This window comes from Schistocerca americana, chromosome 9 (genome assembly GCF_021461395.2).
Source record: "Schistocerca americana isolate TAMUIC-IGC-003095 chromosome 9, iqSchAmer2.1, whole genome shotgun sequence".
Lineage (NCBI taxonomy): Eukaryota > Metazoa > Arthropoda > Insecta > Orthoptera > Acrididae > Schistocerca > Schistocerca americana.
This window is the reverse complement of record NC_060127.1, coordinates 74,394,355-74,419,808: the sequence shown is the minus strand read 5'-3', so window position 1 is coordinate 74,419,808 and position 25,454 is coordinate 74,394,355.

Below are 25,454 nucleotides of genomic sequence, written 5' to 3'. Positions count from 1 at the left end.
GATACGATAAACCGCAATCGCTATAGGCTACAATCCGACCTATATCATGGTACGCATTTCTCCTCCTTGCACGAGACATCGCAACAACGTTTCACCAGGCAACGCCGGTCAACTGCTGTTTATGCGTGAGAAATCGGTTGGAAACTTTCCTCATGTCAGCACGTTGTAGGTGTCGCCACCGGGCGCCAACCTTGTGTGAATGCTCTGAAAAGCTAATCATTTGCATATCACAGCATCTTGTTCCTGACGGTTAAATTTCGCGTCTGTAGCACGTCATCTGCGTGGTGTAGCAATATTAGTGGCCAGTACTGTACGTCTGTATTATTTATTTAAAGAGGTGACCTTTCTTGATTTAACGCTGAGGCATATCGTAATTCTTTATCAGATTTTAATTTACTATGAATTCTCGTATTTCCATGCGATTACTAATTAAGAATTAGAAGAGATTTTAATAAAAATTTGTTCAGTAATTATTAATTACCACTTATGTTTCCGTTCGAAAATAAATACAAGATTCAAATATAGGTAGACACTGAAGCGCCAAAAAACTGGTAGAGGGATATGTATACAAATACAGAGGTGCGTAAATCCGGTAAAATACCAAATCTCCGATGTCGCTGCGGCCGGAAAAGATCCTGCACCAACCTGAAGAGAATTGCTCACCGTGACAGAAGTGCAACCCTTCCGCAAACTGCAGCAGATTTCGATGCTGGACCATCAACAAGTGTCAGCGTGCGAACCATTCAACGAAACGTCTTCGATATGGCCTTTCGGAGCCGAGGGCCCACTCGTGTACTCTTGACGACTGCACGACACAAAGTTTTATCCTTACGGATTTAGGGACAGCCCTGTAGGATTCATGGTGTCAATTCCATGCAGCCGTACTTCAGACATTAGTCGAGTCCATGCCACGTCGTGTTGCGGCACTTCTGTGCGCTCGCGGGGCCCTACACATTAGGTAGATGTACCAGTTTCTTTGGCTCTTCAGTGTAGAATAATTACTGATAACGAGAATAGCACTCTCTAGTACACGGCTACAATACAGAGCTATTACAAATGATTGAAGCGATTTCATAAATCCACTGTAGCTCCATTCATTGACATATGGTCACGACACACTACAGATACGTAGAAAAACTCATAAAGTTTTGTTCGGCTGAATTCGCACTTCAGGTTTCTGCCGCCAGAGCGCTCGAGAGCGCAGTGAGACAAAATGGCGACAGGAGCCGAGAAAGCGCATGCCGTGCTTGAAATGCACTCACATCAGTCAGTCATAACAGTGCAACGACACTTCAGGACGAAGTTCAACAAATATCCACCAACTGCTAACTCTATTCGGCGATGGTATGCGCAGTTTAAAGCTTCTGGATGCCTCTGTAAGGGGAAATCAACGGGTCGGCCTGCAGTGAGCGAAGAAACGGTTGAACGCGTGCGGGCAAGTTTCACGCGTAGCCCGCGGAAGTCGACGAATAAAGCAAGCAGGGAACTAAACGTACCACCGCCGACGGTTTGGAAAATCTTACGGAAAAGGCTAAAGCAGAAGCCTTACCGTTTACAATTGCTACAAGCCCTGACACCCGATGACAAAGTCAAACGCTTTGAATTTTCGGTGCGGTTGCAACAGCTCATGGAAGAGGATGCGTTCAGTGCGAAACTTGTTTTCAGTGATGAAGCAACATTTTTTATTAATGGTGAAGTGAACAGACACAATGTGCGAATCTGGGCGGTAGAGAATCCTCACGCATTCGTGCAGCAAATTCGTAATTCACCAAAAAAAAAAAAAAATGGTTCAAAAGGCTCTGAGCACTATGGGACTCAACTGCTGAGGTCATTAGTCCCCTAGAACTGAGAACTAGTTAAACCTAACTAACCTAAGGACATCACAAACATCCATGCCCGAGGCAGGATTCGAACCTGCGACCGTAGCGGTCTTGCGGTTCCAGACTGCAGCGCCTTTAACCGCACGGCCACTTCCGCCGGCAATTCACCAAAAGTTAACGTGTTTTGCGCAATCTCGCGGTTTAAAGTTTACGGCCCCTTTTTCTTCTGCGAAAAAAAACGTTACAGGACACGTGTATCTGGACATGCTGGAAAATTGGCTCATGCCACAACTGGAGACCGACAGCGCCGACTTCATCTTTCAACAGGATGGTGCTCCACCGCACTTCCATCATGATGTTCGGCATTTCTTAAACAGGAGATTGGAAAACCGATGGATCGGTCGTGGTGGAGATCACGATCAGCAATTCATGTCATGGCCTCCACGCTCTCCCTACTTAACCCCATGCGATTTCTTTCTGTGGGGTTATGTGAAAGATTCAGTGTTCAAACCTCCTCTACCAAGAAACGTGCCAGAACTGCGAGCTCGCATCAACGATGCTTTCGAACTCATTGACGGGGACATGCTGCGCCGAGTGTGGGAGGAACTTGATTATCGGCTTGGTGTCTGCCGAATCACTAAAGGGGCACATATCGAACATTTGTGAATGCCTAAAAAAAACTTTTTGAGTTTTTGTATGTGTGTGCAAAGCACTGTGAAAATATCTCAAATAATACAGTTATTGTGGAGCTGTGAAATCGCTTCAGTCATTTGTAATAACCCTGTACAACAGCGCAAACCACTGAGCTGCATACAGCTCTCTTAAGGCGACATCTACATTTATGGGTTGGACAGTTTCGTGTGTTGATGAACGTTGCAGTAGGTGGGACATGGTTCTCAATGGGGTGCATGTTCCCACCATGGACGGCAGGCATTGCTCTGCAACGTGCTCCCACTCTGTGCACAAGGCTGTTACGGAGTTCTTGCCATAGGGTGTTCTGTTCCTCCGGCAGCGACGATGACGAGTGCCAGATGGTCGTTGGTGCGTGTGAGCGTGCTACTATACGTCTCCCAACGGATTCTTTTATGTGTGCGATCTCTACGGACGACAGAGCTTCCTCTGCAACACACTCCCATGCCGGCCACATGGTTGCTAAGAAGTACTCGAGGTAACGACGTCACATTCCTCCTCCAGTGCCATTGACAATTGCTGCATCGTCAGTACCGCATTTGGACGTGTTATGTGTCCCCAAAGCATCGCACATATGATGGTTCGGATATACACTGAAGAGCTAAAGAAACTGGTATACCTGCCAGATATCATGTAGGGCCCCCACGAACACGCAGTAGTTGACCAACACGACGTGGCGTGGGTCAACTAATGTCTGAAGTAGTGCTGGAGGGAATCGACACCATGAATCCTGCACGGCTGTCAATAAATCGGTAAGAGTACGAGGTGGTGGAGATCACTTCTGATCAGCACGTTGTAAGGCATCGGAGGTACACTCAATACTGTTCATGTTTGGGGAGTCTTTTGGCTAGCGGAAGTGTTTAAACTGAGAAGAGTGTTCCTGGAACAATTCTCGACGTGTCTGGTGTCGCGTTCTCCGTCGGAATGCACAATGGACATGAATGGAAACAGGTGATCAGACAGGATGCTTACGTACATCTCAGCTGTCGTAGTCGTATCTACACGTATCAGGGGTGCCATACCACTCCAACTGCACACGTCCCACACCATTACAGAGCCTCCGCCAGCTTGAACAGTCACTAGTTGACATGCAGAGTCCATGGATTCATGAGGTTGTCTCCATACCCGTACACGTCCATCCTCTCGACATAATTTGAAACGAAACTCGTCTGACCAGGCAACATGTTTCCACTTTTCAACAGTCGAACGTTGGTGCTGAAGGGGCACAGGCGAGGGGTAAAACTCTGTGTCGTGCAGTCATCAAGGATACACGAGTAGATCTTCGGCTCCGAAAGCCCATATCGATGATGCTGAATGCTTTGCACGCTGACACTTATTGATGGCCCAGCACTGAAATCTGCGGAAATTTACGGAAACGTTCCACTTCTGTCACGTTCGTCGATTCATCGTTGCACTCTTCTTGCAGGATTTTTTTCCGGCCGCAGCTCAGAGATTTGATGTTTTACTGGATTCCTGATATTTACGGTACACTCGTGACATGGTCGACGGGAGAATCACCACTCCATCGCTATCTTGGAGTCTCTGTGACCCATCGCTGGTGCGCCGACTACAACACCACGTTCAAACTCACTTAAATCTTGATGACCTGCCATTGGAGCAGCAGTAAATGACCTAACAACTGCGCCAGACGTTTGTCGCCTTATATAGGCGTTGCCGACCGCAGCGCTATATTCTGCCTGTTTACATATCTCTGTATTTGAATACACATGCCTGTAAGCGTTCTTTGGTGCTTCAGAGTAAGGGGCTGGGCAGTCTATTCGCTGAATCTCCTCTCGTTCCAGGAACTCCACCTGCGCTGTTCGATGCGCAATACCGTCCATAGAAATGAATGCACCCCTGACAAGACACACAAAGCTGAGGAGTACAGCGACACTATAACGTTGACTGATGAATGAGCCGTCTTCAAAGATTTCGTGGTGAGAAAACCCACGCAAAATTATGGCTCCCTTACGTCATAACACCTGGAGCACCGAAACGATCTTGTTGAACAATCTTCCTTGGTGCATTACGTTGTTGAGGATCTCGCAATATGACGGCAAGTGATGCACCCATGAATACTGTCCAACATTATTATTTCAGTTGTCCAGATCTTGCAGTGTGGGGAGGTATAAGGTTGCATGGACGTACTAACATCCAAATCTTTAATCATGGCACCCAGCATTATTGTAGGACTGTATACGCTTTTCAGTGGCCCATTCGGTTCTGACTTCATTCCTATGGGTTACATCGCGGACCGCTTCGAACAGTGCAGGCGTTGGATGCAGCTCTTGGAATGAGAGGATATTCGTCAAATGGACTGGCTTGCCCATTCTCCCGAATTAAATCCCATCTATCACGCGTGCGACGCATTGGGGAGGCGTGTTGCAATTCGTCGAAATGCGGTAATGTCCATCCAGCAGTCGTTAGCTGTGCTGTTGGAGGATTGGAACGCTCTACCACAACGACTCCCTAACAACCTTGTGCCCAGCATGGCAGCACTTTGCAGAGCATGCATTGCCGTCCGTAGTGGTCACGCATTCTAATGAGCACGATGTGCCGCCTCTTGTATTGCCCTGGGCCCATCATAAATCGCGTGACCTGTCATTGAATAAAAGTGTTATTTCTGTCAGTCTAATTACGTTTCTCTTTCAGTTACTTTCTGTACTATACTGTAACAGTTCTTTCTATCTGTGGTCTAACTTTCATCAAACGACACTACCGGCCATTAAAATTGCTACACCAAGAAGAAATGCAGATGATAAACGGGTATTCATGGGACAAATATATTACATTAGAACTGCCATGTGATAACATGTTCACGCAATTTGCGTGCATAGATCCTGAGAAATCAGTACCCAGAACAACCACCGCTGGCCGTAATATACGCCTGGGGATTGAGTCAAAGCAAGCTTGGATGGCGTGTACAGGTACGGCTGCCCATGCAGCTTCAACACGATACCACAGTCCATCAAGAGCAGTGACTGGCGTATTGTGATGAGCCAGTTGCTCGGCCACCATTGACCAGACGTTTTCAGGTGGTGAGAGATCTGGAGAATGTGCTGGCCAGGGCAGCAGTCGAACATTTTCTGTATCCAGAAAGGCCCGTACAGGACCTGCAACATACGGTCGTGCATTATCCTGGTGAAATGTAAGGTTTCGCAGGGATCGAATGAAGGGTAGAGCCACGGGTCGTAACACATCTGAAATGTAACGTCCACTTTTCAAAGTGCTGTCAATGCGAACAAGAGGTGACCGAGACGTGTAACCAATGGCACCCCACACCATACGCCGCATGATACGCCATTATGGCGATGACGAATACACGCTTCCAATGTGCGCTCACCGCAATGTCGCCAAACACGGATGCGACCATCATGGTGCTGTAAACACAACCTGGATTCATCCGAAAAGTGACGTTTTGCCATTCGTGCACCCAGGTTCGTCTTTGAGTACGCCTTCGCAGGAGCTTCTGTCAGTGATGCAGCGTCAAGGATAACCACAGCCATGGTCTCCGAGCTAATAGTCCATGCTGCTGCAAACGTCGTCGAACTGTTCGTGGAGATGGTTGTTGTCTTGCAAACGTCCCCATCTGTTGACTCAGGGATCGAGACGTGGCTGCACGATCCGTTACAACCAAGCGGATAAGATGCCTGTCATCTCGACTGCTAGTGATACGAGGCCGTTGGGATCCAGCACGGCGTCCCGTGTTACCCTCCTGAACCCACCGATTCCATATTCTGCTAACAGTCATTGGATCTCGAACAACGCGAGCAGCAATGTCGCGATACGATAAACCGCAATCACGATAGGCTACAATCCGACCTTTATCAAAGTCGGAAACGTGATGGTACACATTTCTCCTCCTTACACGAGGCATCACAACAACGTTTCACCAAGCAACGCTGGTCAACTGTTGTTCGTGTATGAGAAATCGGTCGGAAACGTTCCTCATGTCAGCACGTTGTAGGTGTCGCCACCGGCGCCAACCTTGTGTGAATGCTCTGAAAAGCTAATCATTTGCATATCACAGCATGTTCTTCCTGTCGGTTAAATTAAGCGTTTGTAGCACGTCATCTTCGGGGTGTAGCAATTTTAATGGCCTGTAGTGTATGTTTCTTGTCAGTGACACATGACGCGGAAGTCAGTTTCGTGCTTAGGTTTTGCTTGTCGTAGAGGGCAACACTTGGTCACAGAGGATGTTGATGATGTGTCCGAATCGATTTTGCTTGAATGGGATCGATTCCAGCGACATCTCTGGTAAGTGACTTGTGGACACATGCGGCGTGGCGGACTTTTTATTAAGCAGTGCTCTACGCAGGATGAGGTGTGAGGTCCAGCGGGAGACATTGTTGTAGGCAGTGGTTCTGTGGCAGGGCGGTGTAAGCGCAACGTACGGCCACTAAGCGGACGTTGCGTCAGGCGAGACACTGTTTTTTGGTGAGACGGAGTGTGTGGACCTCCTCGTGAGGTGCAGGCGTTCCGTACCAGCTCTGGACGACAGTTAATACGGTGAGCTGGAACATTTAACTGTAGGGGACTGTGCTTGGGTTGCGGCCCACTGTAAAAGTTGTACAGTGCCTTCCCTGCAGCTGTCGAATTTTGAATTTGTGTCCTCCTGGGTACTGCTGTGTTCTATTTGACAGTGTTAATCTCTCCTTACAGCCGGGTCAAGTGATCAAGGGTATATTTCTTTTCTCTTGTTGTTGTGGTCTTCAGTCCTGAAACTGGTTTGATGCAGCTCTCCATGCTACTTTATCCTGTGCAAGCTACTGCAGCTACTGCAGCTACTGCAAGCTACTGCAGCCTACATCCTTCTGAATATGCTTAGTGTATTCATCTCTTCGTCTCCCTCTACGATTTTTACCCTCCACGCTGCCCTCCAATGCTAAATTTGTGATCCCTTGATGCCTCAGAACATGTCCAACCGATCCCTTCTTCTAGTCAAGTTGTGCCAGAAGCTTCTCTTCTCCCAAATCCTATTCAATACCTCCTCATTAGTTACGTGATCTACCCATATAATCTTCAGCAGTCTTCTGTATCACCATATTTCGAAAGCTTCTATTCTCTTCTTGTCCAAACTATTTATCGTCCATGTTTCACTTCCATACATGGCTACACTCCATACAAATCCTTTTAGAAACGACTTCCTGTCACTTAAATCTACACTCGATGTTAACAAATTTTTCTTCTCCAGAAACGCTTTCCTTGCCATTGCCAGTCTACATTTTATATCCTCTCTACTTTGACCATCATCAGTTATTTTGCTCCCCAAATAGCAAAACGACTTCACTACTTTAAGTGTCTCATTTCCTAATGAAATTCCCTCAGCATCACCCGACTTAATTCGACTACATTCCATTATCCTCGTTTTGCTTTTGTTGATGTTATACTCTCCTTTCAAGACACTGTCCATTCCGTTTAACTACTCTTCCAAGTCCTTTGCTGCCTCTGACAGAATTACAATGTCATCGGCGAACCTCAAAGTTTTTATATCTTCTCCTTGGATTTTAATTCCTACTCCGAACTTTTCTTTTGTTTCCTTTAGTCCTTGCTCAATATACAGATTGAATAGCATCGGGGAGAGGCTACAACCCTGTCACACTCCCTTCCCAACCACTGCTTCCCTTTCATGTCCCTCGACTCTTATAACTGCCTTCTGCTTTCTATACAAATTGTAAATAGCCTTTCGCTCCCTGTATTTTACCCCTGCCACCTTCAGAATTTGAAAGAGAATATTCCAGTCAACATTGTCTAAAGCTTTCTCTAAGTCTACAAATGCTAGAAAAGTAGGTTTGCCTTTCCTTAATCTTTCTTCTAAGATAAGTCCTAGGGCCAGTATTGCCTCACGTGTTCCAACATTTCTACGGAATCCAAACTGATCTTCCCCGAGGTCGGCTTCTACTAGTATTTCCATTCGTCTGTAAAGAATTCTCGTTAGTATTTTGCAGCTGTGACTTATTAAACTGATAGTTCGGTAATTTTCATATCTGTCAACACCTGCTTTCTTTGGGATTGGAATTATTATATTCTTCTTGAAGTCTGAGGGAATTTCGTCTGTCATTTTCTGTTCTATGTTTTAATTTTTTTTTTAAATTTCTTTTCTATGTTTTAAAAATTCAGAAAGAAGCTGTTTTGGCAGTGTATACATATTTCGGTGTCAAGTTTAAATATGTAAAAACAGTTATCAGACTGTTGTGATTCCCTGTGTTATTTTACGTGATCTGTTCAAATGGCTCTGAGCACTATGGGACTTAACATCTATGGTCATCAGTCCCCTAGAACTTAGAACTACTTAAACCTAACTAACCTAAGGACATCACACAACACCCAGCCATCACGAGGCAGAGAAAATCCCTGACCCCGCCGGGAATCGAACCCGGGAACCCGGGCGCGGGAATCGAGAACGCTACCGCACGACTTCGAGCTGCGGGCTATGTGATCTGTGTGTGTGTGTGTGTGTGTGTGTGTGTGTGAAGATAGTAACTGTTCTGGAAAGAACAGATACCACTGATGACCGTCCAGCTTCTCTAGAATAATTGATAATTAATTGAAACCCTCAGCTGCCGAAAGTTACTATCTTCATATATATAGTTAAAGGCTACCCAGCCGTTGACCTTCGTCTGTGCGAATGCGCACAGCTTGCCCAAACTCTTACGGGAGTCGTCACCTTAGTGGGCGCAAGTAATAAGTGAATGGGCAGATATGTATTAGGTACATTACGCATGTAGATTGTGGCCAGTTGGGAATGTGGGTCTTACAGGAAACGTGGAAGTGATAAGTCCCTGCAGTCGCGCTATTCATCTGTGTCCTCGGTGGCTCAGATGATAGAGCCTCTGCCATGTAAGCAGGAGATTTCGGGTTCGAGTCTCGGTCGGGGCACACATTTTCACTGTCTCCATCGAGGTGTATCAACAATACATATCGGCAGCTGACGGTTTCAGTTAATTATCATTTATCCCTGTGTTATTGTCTATTGTGCACATTGCAGCGGACAATAAGTGCACGTATATAATTGTATGTCATTTTAGTTAACTGATTACAGTTCTCTGTTTGTTGTAGAAGCCTGGTTATACTCTGTGCATTGGTTTGCGTGTTAGCACGGGTTGTTTGTAATTGCAAGCGGCCTGGGGCGGGTTTGACCACTCATGTCCATGCGTCGGAATGGTGCATTTTGTTATTGCAGTTCTGTAATGATGGGATCCGAATTTCCCGGGATTAAAATTTCTAGAAATGTTTTTTCTGCTCTCTGTTTTTGAATGTTATAGGATCTATTTATCAATGATTAGAAAAATGGTTCAAATGGCTCTGAGCACTATGGGACTTAACATCGGAGGACATCAGTCCCCTAGAACTTAGAACTACTTAAACCTCACTAACCTAATTACATCACAGACATCCATGCCCGAGGCAGGATTCGAACCTGCGACCGTAGCAGTCGCGCGGTTCCGGACTGATGCGCCTAGAACCGCTCGGCCACCGCGGCCGGCCAACGATTAGAAGTTTTGATTAGCACCAGTATATAATTTTTAGACTGGTGTTTGTGTGTTTTCTGAACTCTAATGTATTACTTAGAATGGCTCTGAGCACTATGGGACTTAACATCTATGGTCATCAGTCCCCTAGATCTTAGAACTGCTTAAACCTAACTAACCTAAGGACATCACACAACACCCAGTCATCACGAGGCAGAGAAAATCCCTGACCCCGCCGGGAATCGAACCTGGGAAGCCGGGCATGGGAAGCGAGAACGCTACCGCACGACCACGAGCTGCGGACTGTTACTTAGAAGATGATCGATGCACATCTCGTAAGGTGGTCTGTGTTTGTATGTATACGATAAAAAATTTTAGGTCAACGGCTTGAATTCCTGGCAGCATTTTCATATTATGGAGAAAGGTTCCATGAGAGTTTTTGAATGTTGTCTTTTGTGGCTTGATGTGAAGGCAGTCTCTCAACATTATTCTTTTTATTGAGAAACGAGGAAAAGATAGTCGTAGGCTATTTCTGCGATTATTTCATCGCCTTTTACATTATTGTTAATACAGGGGCTATTCGGAAAGTAAGTTCCGATCGGTCGCGCAATGGAAACCACTGCGAACGTCAAAAAAGTTTTATTTGGAATAGTTAGCTACACCTTACGGCTGCTTTTCTACATATCCACCGCTCCCACTTAGGCATTTGTCGTAGCGTTATACCAACTTTCTAATACCCTCGTCATAGAAGGCAACCGCCTGTGTTTTCTGCCAATACGCTCGTCTACAGCTCGTTGTCTGTGGCAAAATATGATTCTCATAGCTAGCGGTTCATTTGAGCAGAGCTGAAACTCAGGAAGACCCAATCACGGACTGTATTGTGGATGATCAAACACTTCCCATCGAAAACGCTGCAGGAGGATCTATATTGCCCCTGCAGAGAATTGTCATAAAGAACGAAACGCATGACAGTTATGCTATTTGGGCTACAGGACACCAGCGAAATCTCTCACCAGGAGCTCATGCTTGGCGGGAGACATAATTTTCTAGGCATCTTTACGTGCTAACTATGCTCTCAGAATTGAAAAGAGCGACGTGTTGCGATCAACGGGCATACTAGATGCACTACCAAACAAATCTGTGTAAAACTTCATTGGATTTTCACAGTGGTCTCCATTTCGCCACCGATCGGAACTTACTTTCCGAACAGCCCTCGTATTACTGTAATTTGGTCCAGTGTGTTTCCTTTAAATAAATATTTTTATTGAGCTGAAGTTTTATTAATGTGTATCTTAAATACCAAGGAATCAAGGCTTTGTTATAATAAAGATTGTGTTAATAAATGTAATATCACGAGAGAAGTTCAGCAGCATCACGAAAGGAACCCTCTTTCCTGACCAGCCTGCTGAAGTGTCCTGAAGGTTTTAACGTAATGTCCGATTCAATCGGAATAAACTTCTGTTGTGAGCCCAACTGGCGTTATGACAAAAACCTGTACAACTTCACATAGGCACCTCGGACCAGAACTATGCCGTTCACACACCGCGCGTCGAACGCTTCACTGGGCTCACTGGGGACTCACCGTCTAGCACAATTTGAAGAGACACGAACTCACGCTTCGTCGGACCGCCCTATCGCTGGATAAAATTGACTTTCCACCCAGCAGAAGGATACTCCAATCGCTGCCGGTCTGTCCTTTTTCTCCAGTTTTAATTATTTTACATCACGCGACACCGTACACGGAAAACTTTTATTTTTGGTGCAGCTGTATGTGCCGTTGTGAGCAATGGGCATTTGGCCGATACCCTACTTTACATGTCTACTGTGTGCAATTCCCTTCCCGGTGCTGCCCCCGGAACTGGTTGCGATGGACCTCCAGTTGCTGACAGTAGTAGTTCCTGACGAGTTTAAAGCTGACCGTCATTCACAAGGCGGTCACTGTGCGTTAGGATCCTATGACGGCCCCTGAACCTGTATCGCGCGGTTGCGAGGCGTACATCATTCTTTCTAGACGGGTTGGACAGTTCTCACGGATACACGAAACACAACAGTTAACCATGTTTTCCTTGGTGGGAGATCCACAATTATTGATATTCGTCATCAGTCGTCCGATGCGCTATAGTTGCAAAACTCTTCTACTTCCTAACAGAAACCACAACATGGTTTCGGGATCTGTGTGCATCTGCAAAGTTGTAAATAAACAGTGATGCGTATCCAGTTTGTTAGAATTAAAAGACTGCTCATCAGAAACTATGCTAAAATTCTTAAGGTAAAACACCTTGTATAAGATGTGGCTCCATGCAAGTCGAATAACGAGGATTGAAATAGCGCATCCCTGATACATGACATTAAACAGGAGACCCTCTCAGTTCCTAGGCCTGCTCTCAGAGCAGGGCCTACATAAAAAGACATAGGTCTGCCAAACAGCGGAACAACTGTAAATAAAATCGAAGTATAAACTATTACAAGATGCAACATCCCATAATCTTCATTACAAACCTTACATAGTTCGGGCTAAAGGGCGTGCCAAACATGGATCCGCATAAAGAAAGATAGGCTGTCTTGTATACACTCAAACGAACAAAAAAGAGGACATATGTAGTCTGTACTCATGTAGGCTTGTGTGAATACACAGTCTGGTCCCTCAGTAAAAGTTGCGGCCTGCCAGTGCTTCGTACACATCCACCAGGAGCGTGCCGAGCACACATCGCAGTTGAAATGTCGCTGAGAGAGAGAGAGTGTAGCCGAAACGTAGGCCAGTGTCGTGCTCGCGCCAACTGTCGGTCGAAATCTGAGAGAATACAACCGCACGGTCCTGATGGGTGTCTACGCAGCGCTGGGAAGTGGCAACCTTTACTCAAGGGTCGGACTGTGTATTCGCAAAACCCTGCATGTGCATAGACTACATACGCCCTCGTTTTCGTTCGTTTCACTGTTTCAAAGACCGCCTATCTAATGTTATGCTAATCCATATTTGTATGTACAGGGTGTTTCAAAAATGACCGGTATATTTGAAACGGCAATAAAAACTAAACGAGCAGCGATAGAATTACACCGTTTGTTGCAATATGCTTGGGACAACAGTACATTTTCAGGCGGACAAACTTTCGAAATTACAGTAGTTACAATTTTCAACAACAGATGGCGCTGCAAGTTATGTGAAAGATATAGAAGACAATGCAGTCTGTGGGTGCGCCAGTCTGTACGTCATCTTTCTGCTGTAAGCGTGTGCTGTTCACAACATGCAAGTGTGCTATGGACAACATGGTTTATTCCTTAGAACAGAGGATTTTTCTGGTGTTGGAATTCCACCGCCTAGAACACAGTGTTGTTGCAACAAGACGAAGTTTTCAACGGAGGTTTAATGTAACCAAAGGACCGAAAAGCGATACAATAAAGGATCTGTTTGAAAAATTTCAACGGACTGGGAACGTGACGGATGAACGTGCTGGAAAGGTAGGGCGACCGCGTACGGCAACCACAGAGGGCAACGCGCAGCTAGTGCAGCAGGTGATCCGACAGCGGCCTCGGGTTTCCGTTCGCCGTGTAGCAGCTATGGTCCAAATGACGCCAACGTCCACGTATCGTCTCATGCGCCAGAGTTTACACCTCTATCCATACAAAATTCAAACGCGGCAGCCCCTCAGCGCCGCTACCATTGCTGCACGAGAGACATTCGCTAACGATATAGTGCACAGGATTCATGACGGCGATATGCATGTGGGCAGCATTTGGTTTACTGACGAAGCTTATTTTTACCTGGACGGCTTCGTCAATAAACAGAACTGGCGCATATGGGGAACCGAAAAGCCCCATGTTGCAGTCCCATCGTCCCTGCATCCTCAAAAAGTACTGGTCTGGGCCGCCATTTCTTCCAAAGGAATCATTGGCCCATTTTTCAGATCCGAAACGATTACTGCATCACGCTATCTGGACATTCTTCGTGAATTTGTGGCGGTACAAACTGCCTTACACGACACTGTGAACACCTCGTGGTTTATGCAAGATGTTGCCCGGCCACATCGCACGGCCGACGTCTTTAATTTCCTGAATGAATATTTCGATGATCGTGTGATTGCTTTGGGCTATCCGAAGCATACAGGAGGCGGCGTGGATTGGCCTCCCTATTCGCCAGACATGAACCCCTGTGACTTTTTTCTGTAGGGACACTTGAAAGACCAGGTGTACCGCCAGAATCCAGAAACAATTGAACAGCTGAAGCAGTACATTTCATCTGCATGTGAAGCCATTCCGCCAGACACGTTGTCAAAGGTTTCGGGTAATTTCATTCAGAGACTACGCCATATTATTGCTACGCATGGTGGATATGTGGAAAATATCGTACTATAGAGTTTCCCAGACCGCAGCGCCATCTGTTGTTGAAAATTGTAACTACTGTAATTTCGAAAGTTTGTCTGCCTGAAAATGTACTGTTGTTCCAAGCATATTGCAACAAACAGTGTATTTCTATCGCTGCTCGTTTAGTTTTTATTGCCGTTTCAAATATACCGGTCATTTTTGAAACACCCTGTATGTATGCATGTATTAAACTGGGGACCTAGAAACGACGGAGAGGCTTGGTCCCGCCGTAGCCCTCAGTGGTTCTCAACAGGCCACAGCAGTCCACAGCAGTCCACCGCCGCCCCACACCGAACCTAGGGTTATTGTGCGGTTCGGCCCCCAGTAGACCCATCCGGTAACATCTCATACCAGACGAGTGTATCCCCAAATGTTTGCGTGGTAGAGTAATTATGGTGCACGCGTATGTGGAGACAGTCTTTGCGCAGCAATCGCCGACACAGTGTAACTGAGGCGGAATAAGGGGAACCAGCCTGCATTCGCCGAGGCAGATGGAAAACCGCCTAAAATATCATCAACAGGCTGGCCGGCACACCGGACCTCGACACTAATCCGCCCGGCGGACTCGGTGCGCCTTCCCGCTCGGGAAGCAGAGCGTCAGACCGCGCGGCTAGCTGTGGGGCTATATCCATATTTAGCACACCCTTTAGCCTAAACTTTGTAAGGTTTGAAATGGGGTTATGGCATGTTGCTTCTTGTAATAGTTTTATTTCTACTTTATTTACAGTGATTCTGGTTTTCCAAAAATGTAGCTTCTGCTTTGCGAGCAGGCCAAGGAAATGAGAGCGACTTGTATGGATTCGAGATTATGAACAAACATGCTGATTCTTCCTACGAATTTTGGTATAATTTCTGTTTGGCTTCTTTTTAACGCTAACGATTTGGGTAGGTGTCAGCACGTATACCTGAACTATCACTGTTGGTGTTGGCTTGCTATCGATTGTGATAAGTGCAACCCTATCACTGAATTGCATGCAGTAACTCGGTCTCTGCACTCCCTTCCTATTCATAACGAATCCTACTCCCGTTACACTGTTTTCTGATGCTGTTGATATTACTCTGTACTCATCTGGCCACAAATCCTTGGCTTATTTCACTTCACTGACCGCTTCTATATACATCTACATCTACATGATTACACTGCAATGCACATTTAAGTGCTTGGCAGAGGGTTCATTGAACCACAATCATTTTATCTCTCTACTATTCCACTCCCGAACAGCGCGCGGGAAAAGCGAACACCTAAACCTTTCTGTTCGAGCTCTGATTTATCTTATTTTATTTTGATGATCAGTCCTACCTATGTAGGTTGGGCTCAACAAAATATTTTTGCATTCGGAAGAGGAAGTTGGTGACTGAAATTTCGAAAATAGATCTCGCGGCGACGAAAACCGTCTTTGCTTTGATGACTTCCATCCCAACTCGCGTATCATATCTGCCACACTCTCTCCCCTATTACGTGATAATACAAAACGCTCGTTTTTGCACCCTTTCGATGTCCTCAGTCAATCCCACCTGGTAAGGATCCCACACCGCGCAACAATATTCTGACAGAGGACTACATCTTCTAAGTGTCCTGCCAATGAAACGCAACCTTTGGCTCGCCTTCCCCACAATATTATCTATGTGGTCTTTCCAACTGAAGTTTTTCGTATTTTTAACACCCAGGTACTTAGTTGAATTGACAACCTTGAGAATTGTACTATTTATCGAGTAATCGAATTCCAACGGATTTCTTTTGGAACTCATGTGGATCACCTCACACTTTTCGTTATTTAGCGTCACCTGCCACCTGCCACACCATACAGCAATCTTTTCTAAATAGCCTTGCAACTGATACTGGTCTTCGGATGACCTTACGAGGTGCATTCAAGTTCTAAGGCCTCCGATTTTTTTTCTCCGGACTGGAAATAGATAGAAACATGCACATTGTTTTAAAATGAGGCCGCGTTCATTGTCAATACGTCCCAGATATGGCAGCACCGTACGGCAGATGGAATTTTACCGCCAGCGGCGAGAATGAGAACTGTTTTAAATACTTAAAGTGACGACGTTTTCCTTACTTGAACAGCGTGCAATCATTCGTTTTCTGAATTTGCGTGGTGTGAAACCAATTGAAATTCATCAACAGTTGAAGGAGACATGTGGTGATGGAGTTATGGATGTGTCGAAAGTGCGTTCGTGGGTGCGACAGTTTAATGAAGGCAGAACATCATGTGACAACAAACCGAAACAACCTCATGCTTGCACAAGCCGGTCTGACAACATGATCGAGAAAGTCGAGATAATTATTTTGGGGGATCGCCGAATGACTATTGAACAGATCGCCTCCAGAGATGGCATTTCTGTGGGTTCTGTGCCCACAATCCTGCATTACGACCTGAAAATGCGAAAAGTGTCATCCAGGTGGGTGCCACGAATGCTGACGGACGACCACACGGCTGCCCGTGCGGCATGTTGCCAAGCAATGTTGACGCGCAACGAGAGCATGAATGGGACTTTCTTTTCGTCGGTTGTGACAATGGATGAGACTTGGATGCCATTTTTCAATCCAGAAACAAAGCGCCAGTCAGCTCAATGGAAGCACACAGATTCACCGCGACCAAAAAAATTTCGGGTAACCGCCAGTGCTGAAAAAATGATGGTGTCCATGTTCTGGGACAGCGAGGGTGTAATCCTTACCCATTGCGTTCCAAATGGCACTACGGTAACAGGTGCGTCCTACGAAAATGTTTTGAAGAACAAATTCCTTCCTGCACTGCAACAAAAACGTCCGGGAAGGGCTGCGCGTGTGCTGTTTCACCAAGACAACGCACCTGCACATCGAGCTAACGTTACGCAACAGTTTCTTCGTGATAACAACTTTGAAGTGATTCCTCATGCTCCCTACTCACCTGACCTGGCTCCTAGTGACTTCTGGCTTTTCCCAACAATGAAAGACACTCTCCGTGGCCACACATTCACCAGCCGTGCTGCTATTGCCTCAGCGATTTTCCAGTGGTCAAAACAGACTCCTAAAGAAGCCTTCGCCGCTGCCATGGAATCATGGCGTCAGCGTTGTGAAAAATGTGTACGTCTGCAGGGCGATTACGTCGAGAAGTAACGCCAGTTTCATCGATGTCGGGTGAGTAGTTAATTAGAAAAAAATCGGAGGCATTAGAACTTGAATGGACCTCGTACTAGACGGTAAATTACAGCATCATCTACGAACAACCTAAGAGAACTGCTCAGATTGTCACCCAGGTCAATTATATAGATCAGGAACAGCAGAGGTCCCAGGACGCTTCCCTGGGGAACACCTGATATCACTTCAGTCTTACTCGATGATTTGCCGTCTATTACTACGAACTGCGACCTTACTGACAGGAAGGTCAACAGATCGAGCCTTTGCATTTCCCTTTTCAGATTTTCTAACTTCCCCACCACAGTCTGTCAAAATGGCTACAGCGAAAGATCCAGACAGCTCTGTCAACAGATTCGGCGTACCTGCCGCGATGAGCAAGGACCCTAATGACCTGGATTTCGACAGGTCACGACAGTCTCGGGCTATGGAATATGTGGTGAGCGCAGAGCGGCGCCGAACGACGTCTGGTTGGAATTCGTGACTCGGCTTTATTTAGGGCTGTAACGCGCGACCCGCCGTTTCTCCCGCCGTATAACCGTAAACCACACCGGCGAAGCCTTGCTCGCAGCAGCACAGTAAAGTAATTCGAGTATGTTAATGCGAACGACTTGTGCGGTCTCGCAACAGCTGTGGCTCTGAACGCTGCAATAAGATATATTACGTGCCGCGGTGCTTGCTATATACGGAATGTAATACGCCGGAATAGTCGAGTAAAAGCAGAGACGGCAAGTGTACGTCATTCTAGGACGGGCAGGCGAGCTGCTCCGATTATTTCGCCCGCAAACAGCACATACTTGTCGGCCGACGTAGGAGTAAAAACGTATCGCGTATGGCTTTCGCCACGGTATTTTCTGCCGACGTTTCGCCAGCCCGACTGGCTGACAGTGCCAAAGATTCACTGGTATTGAACCCGAGGTTGGAAGGTGAGGCGTAGCGCCGTATACCGATCCTGCCTTGGAGGCGGCTAAGTGGGAGATGTGTCTCGGAGCTGGATAGTGACAGATGGTGACGCGAGACTGGACGCGTACGTAGTTTATATATCAGCCGACAGAGGACAGTATTGGTTAGGGGATTGTGATTTAGTTTCTATTGTGCCCACTAGAGTGTACTAAAGTAATAGAATGTTATTCATAAACTGTTATAGTATTTTCTTAAAGTGTTATTATGTCTTTTTGTGTATGTAAAATGTTATAAATGTGTTTTAGCAGTAAATCTCAAGTATCCGCCTTCCATCTTAGGAACAAACAAGCCAAACGGAAACTCCGAGTCATGTGGCAAGGGGAAGAGCTGAAGCATACAAAAAGCCCAAAATACCTGGGAGTAACACTGGACAGAGCGCTTACTTTTAAGCAGCACTGTCACAACACTAAAAAAAAGGTCTGTGCCAGGAACAATATACTGCGGAAGCTAACTGGTCCATCGTGGGGAGCTCAACCACACGGTTTGCGCACCACGGGCCTGGCGCTGAGTATCTCAGCAGCGGAATATACGGCGCCAGTTTGGAGGAACTCTGCTCACACTAAACAAGTTGACGTCGCCGTAAACGAAATTGTACGTATTGTCACAGGATGCCTCAAACCAACTCCCACAGACATCATTTACCCCATCATAGCATAGCACCACCCACTATCCGCAGACAAGCAGCCGCCGAGATCGAAAGATCAAAACAAAAGAATGATCCTCGACACCTGATGCATATGCACCGAAAACAACGTGTCCGGCTGAAATCCCGCAGGAGTTTCATTGAAACTACTGAAGAGCTCGCCACCAAGCCCGCCGCAAGACGGCTATCTCTTTGGGAAGAAATGGTGCCACACTCCACAGTGGAACTACTTGAGGAGGGATCTGCAGGATTTCAACTACCTTTTACAACTTGTAGGTCATTAAACCGGCTGCGCACCGGAGTAACTAGGTGCAAATCAAACCTATTTAAATGGGGTTACAGTGATAGCGATAGGTGTGAATGCGGAGCAATACAGGACTTGGACAGCCTACTGATCTGCCCAGATATGTCTATAACATGCACTAAAGACGATGTTTTGAAAGTTAATGACAAAGCAACCTACGTTGTTAATTACTGGGAAGGGAAGATATAATAGATGCATCCGGATACGAAAGAAGGAGAAGAAGCAGTATGAATGTTGCGTGAGTGTGGTTTAAGGTTAATATGAAGGTAATTGTTTAACGAGTTATGTAGTGGGATTTAGTGTGGGAACATTTCGAAGAAGTATGAATGTGGACAAAGGGGATTTTTGTAGAATATATTTGTAAAGTAAGTTTATGGTAAAGAGGAAGTTAATTCAGGCATAAATAACAATAGTAAATAACTTTATGCGTAAACAAAACTTCAGGATATTAGATAACCACGTCGGTAAAAAGTGCAGTCGTTAGGTTTACTATTTTGCAATTGGTTATTGATGCAAAGCGCGGACTGACGCGGGAGAATGTTGTTTTGCGCCGGCCAGAGTGGCCGAGCGGTTCTAGGCGCTACAGTCTGGAACCGCACGACCGCTACGGTCGCAGGTTCGAATCCTGCCTCGGGCGTGGATGTGTGTGATGTCCTTAGGTTAGTTAGGTTTAAGTAGTTCCAAGTTCTAGGGGACTCACGACCTCAGCCATTAAGTCCCATAGTGCTCAGAACAATTTGAACCATTTGCTGATTTGCTATTGGCTGTTGAGTAAACTGACCAATGGTAAAGCAATATTCTTTGCGCGCCTTTCTCTGCTGGTAGACAAGACTTAGAATACTCTAGAGAGGAGTCGGAGACTAGCCATGAAACAGTTCGGACGTGTGTAGTAGTAGTAGTAGTAGTTCGGATGGAAATGATAAGTTGCCGGATCTAGCAGTGTTTCATACATCAAAAGTGTTGTAAAGTGACGGCATAATTATTCCGATGGGTCTGTAGAAATTTCGGAATTTTTAAGTGAATTTAGTGACGAGAAAAGACATAAATTCCGTGTGGCGTATTGAGCAGGTCAGTGGCTAAAAACTGTGACGTTTTAGGAACCGACAGACTTAATATTTGGCGAGCATTCTCAATCAAAGGCAATCCGTATTTTTTTGTAGCTATTACGTTTTCGGGAAATGCAACACCATAAACTTGCTAACGTGAGGGAAAGGGACTGTGAGTGACTGTGTTAAGACTAGCACCTAAGTTTCAGAATATATTAAATTTGTACAAAATTTCCAACGTTTCATTTCGTGTGAAAACTTTCTCCCGAAACGTAGATTTAGTGTCTTTAATTGCAGCCTGGTTCACGTCGAAGTACAGTAGGTTACGCTCGGCTTCCCTACTGATGATCTACTGAGACAATGTTCACAGGTAGGTGCAGGTTCGTCGTGAAGGGACGGAAGGAACCGTGCCGCCGCAAAGTTACTAACAAGGGAACCTCCCCATCGCACCCCCCTCAGTGGATAGGCCTTGAAAAACTGAACATGGATCAATCGAGAAAACAGGAAGAAGTTGTGTGGAACTATGAAAAAAATAAACAAAATATACAGACTGGGTAGTCCATGCGCAAGATATGCAACACAAGGAGATTCTTAATTCAGGAGCGCCGTGGTCCCGTGGTTAGTGTAAGCAGCTGCGGAACGAGAGGTCCGTGGTTAAAGACTTGCTTCGAGTGAAAAGTTTACTTTTTTTTTATTTTCGCAAAGTTATGACCTGTCCGTTCATTCATTGACGTTTCTGTTCACTGTAATAAGTTTAGTGTCTGTGTTTTGCGACCGCACCGCAAAACCTTGCGATTATTAGACGAAAGGGCGTGCCTCTCCAATGGGAACCGAAAACATTTTATCGCAAGGTCAAAGGTCAACCGATTCCTCCACAGGAAAACACGTCTGATATATTCTATACGACACTGGTGACGGCGTGTGCGTCGCACGACAGGAATATGTCGTCGAACCACCTAACTTGTACACTTGGCGAATGGGTAAGAAGATTCTTCTACCTTGCCCGATTTAGGGTTTCTTGTGGATGTGATAATCACTCCCAAAAAGTGATGAAAACATAAGAGTTTGTCAGATAATAATTGTCTGAAAATAAAAAATTAAACTTTTCACGCAAGGGAAGGCTTGAACATTGGACCTCTCGTTCCGCAGCTGCACACGCTAACCACGGGACCACGGCGCTCCTGAACTTTGAGTATCCTTGATGCTGTCTATCTTGCGCATGGACTACTCAGTTTGTATATTTTGCTTATTTTTTTATAGTTCCACACAAGTTCTTCCAGTTTTCTCGATTGATCTGTGTTCAGTTTTTCAAGGCCTGTGCCAACTTATAACGAAATCTGAGGGGGGTGCGATGGGGAGGTTCCCTTGCAAGTGATGAGACAAAACATTACGACCACCTGCTTAATAGTGTGTTCGTCCACCTTTAAAACGCAGTACATGACCAACTCTCTTTGACACTGATTCTAAAATCCCTTATTTGTTTTCCGGAGGTGTGTGGCACCACATGCCCGTAGCACGGGTCACGCAGTTTCCATAAATCACTGGCCGGTGATTTCCGGGCGTGCTGGGGTCCAACAGCGTCTCACGCGTGTTCCATCGCCTTCATATCAGACGAATTTGGTAGGCAGCACATCGAAGTGAGCTCACCGTCATTTTCGTCGCACCACTGTAAGCACTATTCCGGCCTAGCAAAGATGGAAGTTATCCTGCTGGAAGATGCCGTTCCCGTCGGAGAAGACATCAGAGGGAAGCAAGTGGTCCGCAATAATGAAACGTAGGCTGCAGCAATGTTGGTGCCTTCGATTGCTGCACAGGTCCCATGGACGCTCAGATTCCATAATACTGCACCCAGCCAGCGGACTGCTCTAGGGATGGGAGAAGCCGACCGGTTAAAACCGATACCGGTATTTTAGTTCCGAATAACCGGTATTTCTAGATATTTGGTTGATCTCGGTCATACCAGGTGTTTTCTATTTTATTTTTTGCTGATAACTTACGAAATGTACCGGAATATCGGTTACCTGTAGCAGCAGTGCCAAAATTTTCCGTTTATAAGTACACATTTTTTTAAAAAGTAGTAGTTTTTTTTCTTAAAACTTGAATTGGTCGGAAATATTCCGTCATTGTGGAAAACTGGAAAAGGGATCAGAGCTATTTTGATAACAATGCCGACAGTAACGAGCAACAAACGCAAGCCACAAGAATTCGTACAGCGTTGCTGACTTGAGCGAATGGTGTCCTAACATGGTGCCGTGTGTCGTGTCTTAAGGTACGCATTTACGTGCAGTGCGCAACATTTGACCCCACCTGGTCTGTTGGTAGTTTCTCGCTTTCGTCGCCGGACATAGGTTTTGTTGCAGTATGATACGTATCCTAGTCTGCAAGTGACGTAGCAATGAAGTACAAATGGTTCAAATGGCTCTGAGCACTATGGGACTCAACTGCTGAGGTCATTAGTCCCCTAGAACTTAGAACTAGTTAAACCTAACTAACCTAAGGACATCACAAACATCCATGCCCGAGGCAGGATTCGAACATGCGACCGTGCCGGTCTTGCGGTTCCAGACTGCAGCGCCTTTAACCGCACGGCCACTTCGGCCGGCCAATGAAGTACAATGCTTCATTTGATTTAAAAGCTTTAAAGTTTTGTTTGCCATTTCTACGAAATAATAAAAGAGGAATGATGTTATAGTAACAGATAAACTAAAAATTTTGACAACAGTTCGTTCATAGTATAGAATAAAAAAAAGAAAGTAGCTGTGTCTACATAGTATGCCCTTATCTGCTTGTAACCTTTGCAAACGGACAAATTAACACGGGCTTTCTCGATGTAATTCAGCTATGAAATCTTCACGAGTTATCATCCGAGTGGTGTCGTCTTCTAGTCGCAACGTTTCAATGGATTGCCTGAGGATGATGGATACGCAATCCATTGAAACGTTCCGACTAGAAGACGACGCCACTCGTATGATAACCCGTGAAGATTTCATAGACGAAAAACTCAGTTCTGCAGCGTCAGTTTTCACCGTTTAGCACTGACTTTATGGTGCCCAGATACTGGAGTGATCGGTCATTACAACCTGATTTTTGAGCAGACTTTCAAAATATTAGAATCAATAGAAGAATACTGGTGTGTGTGTTTTTTTTTTTTTTGTAGTATTCAGCCACTTACCACTTTTCGAGAGAAGCAGTAAACGGTAGACAGAATATGTTTACTTTCAAATGGTTCAAATGGCTCTGAGCACTATGGGACTTAACATCTGAGGTCATCAGTCCCCTAGAACTTAGAACTACTTAAACCTAACTAACCTAAGGACATCACACACAGCCATGCCCGAAGCAGGATTCGAACCTGCGACCGTAGCGGTCGGGCGGTTCCGGACTGAAGCGCCTAGAACCGCTCGGCCACAGCGGCCGGCGTTTACTTTCAATTGCCTATTTAAATTAATACTTTGATTCTACGTATACAGCTTGAAATGACTCAAAATATTTCAATCTTTGTTCGATTTTTACGTTTATTACAGCAAATAATAGTAATAAGAAAAGCGGAAAATCAGGTGTTTCATAAACCGGTTGTTTTCAGCGGTTTCAACAGACTAGTTAAACTGGCGCTGAAAAAGCCAACATGACTGTAACCTGACACGTGATACATCCGACCAGCCGACCTGTTTCCACTGATCCACTGCCCAGTCTCTATGATTCCGTGCCAACGTAGATCGTAATTAACGGTGTCGTTGGGTCGAAATGGGACCACGCAGAAGTGTTCTACTGCGGTTTACCTTTTGACGTATGGAGTCTTTCGACACATCGAAATAAAACACAGAACCAGTTTGGAGTTGCCACACACTTCTTTATTAGATACATATTGCTCTTATAAAATTAACAGTAGCAACACATATTTTTCAAAATTGTCTCAACCAATTTCATTAATTAAAACAATGTTCATTAAAGCATCATTAATCAAATATGACTGAGTGAACTAAACCGCACAAACTTCAGGACTTAGATGGAACAGTTTTTCACGTGACGCGCATCAAATCTCTGACTACTTCCAACAGCTAAAGAATGCATTAACTCCAAGAAACTCAGATCTTTCAAAATTTGCTTAACCAACTTTCATTAAATAAAACAAATTTCATGAAACTACTATTAATAAAATATAACTGCCATAACTAAACCTCACAAGCTTCACAACTAACTTTGAAACTGTTTTTCATATAATTCACATCAAAACTCTAAAACAACTTCTACGACTAAGGGGATGCATTAAGTCCAAAAAGTACAGATCTTTCAAAATTCGCTTAGCCAACAGTCTAACATTATTAAAATCGCTCAAAATAAGCGGTTTCTGAAATAACCGTTTTTTGGTTTTTTATTGCTACTATTTTCTGTAATAAATGCAGAAATTGAACGAAAACTGAAAATTTTCGACTTTTCAATTTAAAGGTACATTGAAACAAAATATTAAATTAAGCAGACAAATAAAACAAAATTTAGTCCGTCCACCGTTCGCAGGTTTTCTTGGAAAGTCATAAGTGATCGAATACTACAAAATAACACCACTATTCTCCTATTGAGTCCAATTTTTTGAAACTCTGCTCAAAAGTCCCGTTGTAATCGGGCATAACACTACTGTTCGGGCATTACGAATAGTCAGTGCTAAAGGGTGGAAACTGAGGTTAAACAATTCTGTTTTCACGTTACTTTTTTCCGTTTTCAAGGGCTGAAAGCAGGTGGTCGGATATTAATTACAAATAATTCAAAAACCAAGATCGCTTAAATACTGCTTACTGGTTAACCGGTTTCAACACACTGAAGGTGACATCATCGGATCTGTGAAGATGTAACATGACAAGTTTGAGGGAGGGCTTACACGAGTTACACTATATACATTACTATTAGTGCAGTACCACATACCACATACTGTACTACACTATATACATATACATTCGACTGAAATAACGAACGTTGTCCTCGATGGTGAGTGTTCATCGGAGGTGAGGGTATCATCCGGAGTGCCCCAGGGAAGTGTGGTA